This window comes from Theropithecus gelada, chromosome 2 (genome assembly GCF_003255815.1).
Source record: "Theropithecus gelada isolate Dixy chromosome 2, Tgel_1.0, whole genome shotgun sequence".
NCBI lineage: Eukaryota > Metazoa > Chordata > Mammalia > Primates > Cercopithecidae > Theropithecus > Theropithecus gelada.
Window position 1 is genome coordinate 54,675,257 of NC_037669.1, and position 5,955 is coordinate 54,681,211.

Here is a 5,955-nt window from a genome sequence, read left to right on the forward strand (position 1 = left end):
TAACCTCAAGTGATCTGCCCACCTCGGCCTCCCAAAGTGCTGGGATTATAGGCATGAGCCACCACGCCCAGTCTATTATGCAGTCATTTAAATGCTAATTATGAACACAAGCAACATGAAAACAAATACAATAAATTAAGGGGAAAAACAAAACATCCTCCCTCCCTCCCTCCCTTCCTTCCTTTTCTTTTTTTTTTTTTGAGACGGAGTTTCTCTGTTAATGCCCAGGCTGGAGTGCAATGGCACGATCTTGGCTCACTGTGACCTCTGCCTGCCGGGTTCAAGTGATTCTCCTGCCTCAGCCTCCCAAGTAGCTGGGATTACAGGCACCTGCCACTACAGCCGGCTATTTTTTGTGTTTTTTAGTAGAGACAGGGTTTCACCATGTTGGCCAGGCTGATCTCGAACTCCTAACCTCAAGTGATCTGCCCACCTCGGCCTCCCAAAGTGCTGGGATTACAGACATGAGCCACCCTGCTTGGCCCACATTTTTCTTTAATTGCAACTATGGAAAAATGTCTGCTTGAGGACAGGAAGGATCTACCAAAAAAGTCAGTATCTGCTTTGCTAAGGTAGTGGAATATGAACAATTTTATTCTCGTTTTAGGGAATACTTACAATCTGGCATGCAGTAAATGCTCTTTTTTTTTGAGACAGAGTCTTGCTCTGTTGCTGTGGCTGGAGTGCAATGGCTCGATCTCGGCTCACTGCAACCGCTGCCTCCCAGGTTCAAGCAATTCTCCTGCCTCAGCTTCTCAAGTAGCTGGGACTACAGGTGCATACCACCACACACGGCTGATTTCTGTGTGTGTGTGTATATATATATATACACACATATATGTGTGTATATGTGTGTGTGTGTGTGTATATATATATATATTTTTTTTTTTAAGTAGAGATGGGGTTTCACCATGTTGGTCAGGCTAGTCTCAAACTCCTGACCTCAGATGATCTCCCTGCCTCAGCCTCCAAAGTGTTGGGATTACAGGCGTGAGCCACTGTGCCCGGCCAGTAAATGCTTTTTATTAAAAAGAAAAAAGGTGGCTGAGTGGCTGGGTGTGGTGGCTCACACCTGTTAATCCTAGCACTTTGGGAGCCTGAGGCGGGCGTATTGCTTGAGGCCAGGAGTTTGAGACCAGCCTGGCCAATACAGTGAAACCCTGTCTCTACAAAAAATAGAAAAATTAGTCAGGCATGGTGGCACGTGCCTGTAATCCCAGCTACTTGGGAGGCTGAAGTGGGAGCATCACCTGAGCCCAGGGAGGTCAAGGCTGTAGTGAGCAGTGATTGCACTCTTGCACTCAGCTTGGATGACAGAGCCCCTGTCTAAAAAAAAAAAAAAAAAAAAAGTGGCTGAAGAGGCAGATTACTACTAGTATTAGCATTAACTGGGACGAAACCATTGCTAACAGTTACTTACCCCAGTAGAGGATTTTATAAGCTATAAATATGCTTTTATAGCTATTACCTCACTGGACCCTCACAAACCCTGTGGAAGGAAGCCAGGAAGAAGTTTCTCATTTGAAAATCAAAAATCAAGGCCGGGCGCAGTGGCTCACGCCTGTAATCCCAGCACTTTGGGAGGCCGAGGCGGGTGGATCACGAGGTCAGGAGATTGAGACCATCCTGGCTAACATGGTGAAACCCCGTCTCTACTAAAAATACAGAAAAAAAAAAATTAGCCGAGGGTAGTGGCAGGTGCCTGTAATCCCAGCTACTAGGGAGGCTGAGGCAGGAGAATTGCTTGAACCTGGGAGGCGGAGGGTGCAGTGAGCCAAGATTGCACCATTGAACTCCAGCCTGGGTAACAAGGGTGAAACTCCATCTCAAAAAAATAAAATAAAAAATAAAGGTATTGCATCATGGTCTGAAATCTTAAATCTACCATCCAGGAGTCATTTCACCTCTCTGAGCTTTGGTGTCTTTATGTGTAATTCAAGGATAACAACATTGATGAATTAGAATTGTTGGAGGATTATGTGAGAAAGTATAAATAAAACACTAAGCACAATGCCTAGCTCTTCATAAAGCATGCACTCAGGATCAGTTTATATTTTCTTACTATGCAGATGGCAGAAAACTATATCCAACAATTTTTTTTAATGATCATCTTCCATGGACAAGTCAGACTCAAGTCTTGTCGTTTTGCTTGACTTCCTATACACTGTTCCAGAATCTCCTGTGTAATTCCAAATGACTCAAGGATATGCTGCTGTTCTTGAGTGAAGATGGTTCCTGTGGACCTCAGGAGCCTTTTCCTAAATGCTTTACAGAGCTTGCTGTCAGACAGTGCTCCAGTTATGGGTTTGCTAGCATGATAGTTCTTCATTGTAGGAATTGTTTCTGATGAGTGACACAGGGCTGCAGAGGCCAGCTTTGGGAATGTTGTTGGTGCAACAAGGAGTGCTACAGTTTTTTTTTTTTTTGAGACAGAGTCTAGCTCTGTCGCCCAGGCTGGAGTGCGGTGGCCGGATCTCGGCTCACTGCAAGCTCCGCCTCCCGGGTTCACGCCATTCTCCTGCCTCAGCCTCCCGAGTAGCTGGGACTACAGGCGCCTGCTACCTCGCCCAGCTAGTTTTGGGGTTTTTTTGTATTTTTTAGTAGAGACGGGGTTTCACCGTGTTAGCCAGGATGGTCTTGATCTCCTGACCTCGTGATCCGCCCGCCTCAGCCTCCCAAAGTGCTGGGATTACAGGCTTGAGCCACCACGCCCGGCCAGGAGTGCTACAGTTAACATAGGGAAACCAGGTCCCTGTCTTCACTTTTTTTTTTTTTTTTTTTTTTTGAGACAGAGTCTCATTCTGTTGCCCAGGCTGGAGTGCAGTGGCGCAATTTCGGCTCACTGCAACTTCTGTTTCCTGGGTTCAAGCAGTTTGCCTGCCTCAGCCTCCTGAATACCTTGGATTACAGGCATGAGTCACCATGCCCGGCTAATTTTTGTATTTTTTGGTAGAGACGGGGTTTTGCCATGTTGACCAGGCTAGTCTCAAATTCCTGACCTCAAATGATCCGCCTGCCTCAGGCTCCCAAAGTGCTGGGATTACAGGCATGAGCCACCATGCCGAGCCCCTGTCTTCACTTTGAGTTGGCCATACGCTTCACGGAACTTGGGGATCTCACTGATGACTTCAGGTATAAGAATCAATGTGGAATCAAAGCTCGAAGAAATATAGCACTTACATTAAGCCTGGTCATTTGAGCCTCCTTTGCGGTCATATGCACTTGGACCATCATTGGCACAGCTGGGCCTGTTAAGTCAGTATTTCAAATTCCTACTAACACTTCATGACACCATATTACTGCCATAATAAATGGAACATGTGCTGAGACATCTAAGGGTGGATACAGTTTGTGCACCATAGCAGTGTTGCTGCCTGCTTTGAAAGCAATGAATCAGCTTTTGGCAGAGTAAATGTGGCTATTGTCATGAGAATCCCTGAACAGTGCAACCAGAATGTTGAGCACTGGATGATACAGATCACATTCTGGTTTTCCATATGGAGCATACTATCAGACTTAGAGGTGATGGTGAATGGCACTTCTGAGAACACATCCCTTAGAGCTGGGCAGACTGCACAGAGGACTGTTGTACAAATCCTTTTTTTTTTTTTTTTTTTTTTTGAGACAGAGTATTGCTCTGTCACCCAGGCTGGAGTGCAATGGCACGATCTTGGCTCACTGCAGCCTCTGCCTCCTGGGTTCAAGCGATTCTCCTGCCTCAGCCTCCCGAGTAGCTGGGATTACAGGTGCCCACCATCACGCCTGGCTAATTTTTGTATTTTTAATAGAGATGGGATTTCACCATGTTGGCCAGGCTGGTCTTGAACTCATGACCTCAGGTGATCTGCCCGCCACAGCCTCCCAAAGTATTAGGATTACAGGTGTGAGCCACTGCACCCATCCCATACAAATTCTTAACAGTATGAAGCCCTATCTATCCAGTAATTTTTTTTTTTTTTTTTTTTTTTGAGGCGGAGTCTTCACTCTGTCGCCCAGGCTGGAGTGCAGTGGCACCATCTCGGCTCACTGCAAGCTCCGCCTCCCGGGTTCGCGCCATTCTCCTGCCTCAGCCTCCCGANTTTTTTTTTTTTTTTTTTTTTTTTTTTGAGACAGAGTCTCACGCTGTGTCGCCCAGGCTGGAGTGCAGTGGCGCGATCTCGGCTCACTGCAAGCTCCGCCTCCCAGGTTCAGGCCATTCTCCTGCCTCAGCCTCCGAGTAGCTGGGACTACAGGCGCCCGCCACCACGCCCGGCTAGTTTTTTGTATTTTTAGTAGAGACGGGGTTTCACCATGTTAGCCAGGATGGTCTCGATCTCCTGACCTCGTGATCCGCCCGCCTCGGCCTCCCAAAGTGCTGGGATTACAGGCGTGAGCCACCGCGCCCGGCCGAGGACTTTCATTTAAAAAACAAAACAACAACAAAAAAATCACTGTGCAATTAAAACCTAAATAAAAACGACTGTTTTCTTTTAAAATAAAAATGTCTTTTTTTATTCAAGAGGGAAATAAAGCTGGGTGTGGGGTCTCACGTCTGTAATCCCAGCACTTTGGGAGGCTGAGGGCAGATCACGAGGTCAGGAGTTCGAGACCTGCCTGGCCAAATGGTGAAACCCCATCTCTACTAAAAATACAAAAATCAGCTGGGCCTGGTTGCGGGCACCTGTAATCCCAGCTACTCGGGAGGCTGAGACAGGAGAATCGCTTGAACCCGGGAGGTGAAGGTTGCAGTGACCTGAGATCAAGCCACTGCACTCCAACCTGGGCGACACAGTGAGACTCCATTAAAAAAAAAAAAAAAGAGATGGAAATAAAAGTGAACTAACTGGGGAAAAACGTTTTGTAATTCAAAATCATTTGTGTCTCTTCCAAGTCTCACTATTCTGTGCCCCTCTCTTCATGTTCTGACACTCCCTCCACACTCTTCTCCACTTACCTCTTCTTCCACAAGGTACACATGCACAGACAGTGGGTGTGTGTCTTTTAAATCAGGATCTTGCCTGACCCTATGCTCAGGCCCTCAGTCTCTCTCCATCAGCTTTACCCAAAGAACCAGACCAAAGGTGACAAGTCTTATTTGTGGTGTGTGTTCTATAGTGTGTAAAATGCAAGGGTGATTCTGGGTCTACAAGGGAAGGCCAAGTAGGCCATTAGCTACTTCCCCCCACAAATACTGCACACTGCCAGGCATGGCAATAACCAGGTACTGGGAATACAGACATCAGCTGGGTAGACTCCTCCCTTCCCTCAGCCATCCAGGGTCATTATTTTAAGTGATGATTACAAAGTTGTCAAATCACTCCTTCACTAATATGGCAAAAGTGTATCTCTGCATTATAAGAATGAGACAAAATTATTCTTGAGATATTTTTGTTTTCTTTTTGAGCAGGGCATCTCACTATGTTGCCCAGACTGGTCTTGAACTCCTGGGCTCAGGCAGTCTACCGTCTCAGCCACCCAGATAGCTGGCATTACAGGTACTCTCAGGTTTAACAGAAGGCTGAGAAAGGTTTTCTGTCAGGAAATCAAGGAAGGACGTGCGTTTCCTCCTCCTCTTGACAGGTGAACATTTATTCTATTTCTTTGCACTGGGATCATTCAAATAGAGCAACACTGAGCAAGCCTGAGCACCCACTGAGCACAGTGTGATGAGTTGGGGCTAACTTTTAACTAACTACAGGTCCTGGGACTTTTATGCAGGCCCTTTGAAGTAGGGGTCGCCTGTCCTCTGTGACTTGATCAAAGGTACACAGGTGTGGCACGGTAGGGAGGCAGACAATGGAGGGGACAGGATTCGAACCAGCCCTCCTGAAGGCCGAAGGCCGAGTCCTGGACAAGGCATTCCAATGAGGTGGGGGCGGGGAGTGCGGCCCCCCGCCGCGGCTCGGGCTGCCCCGCAGTCCTGAGTCACAAAGGTGGTTGCCAGGCGCCACGAACAGCGGCCGCCGCTTTGGAGCG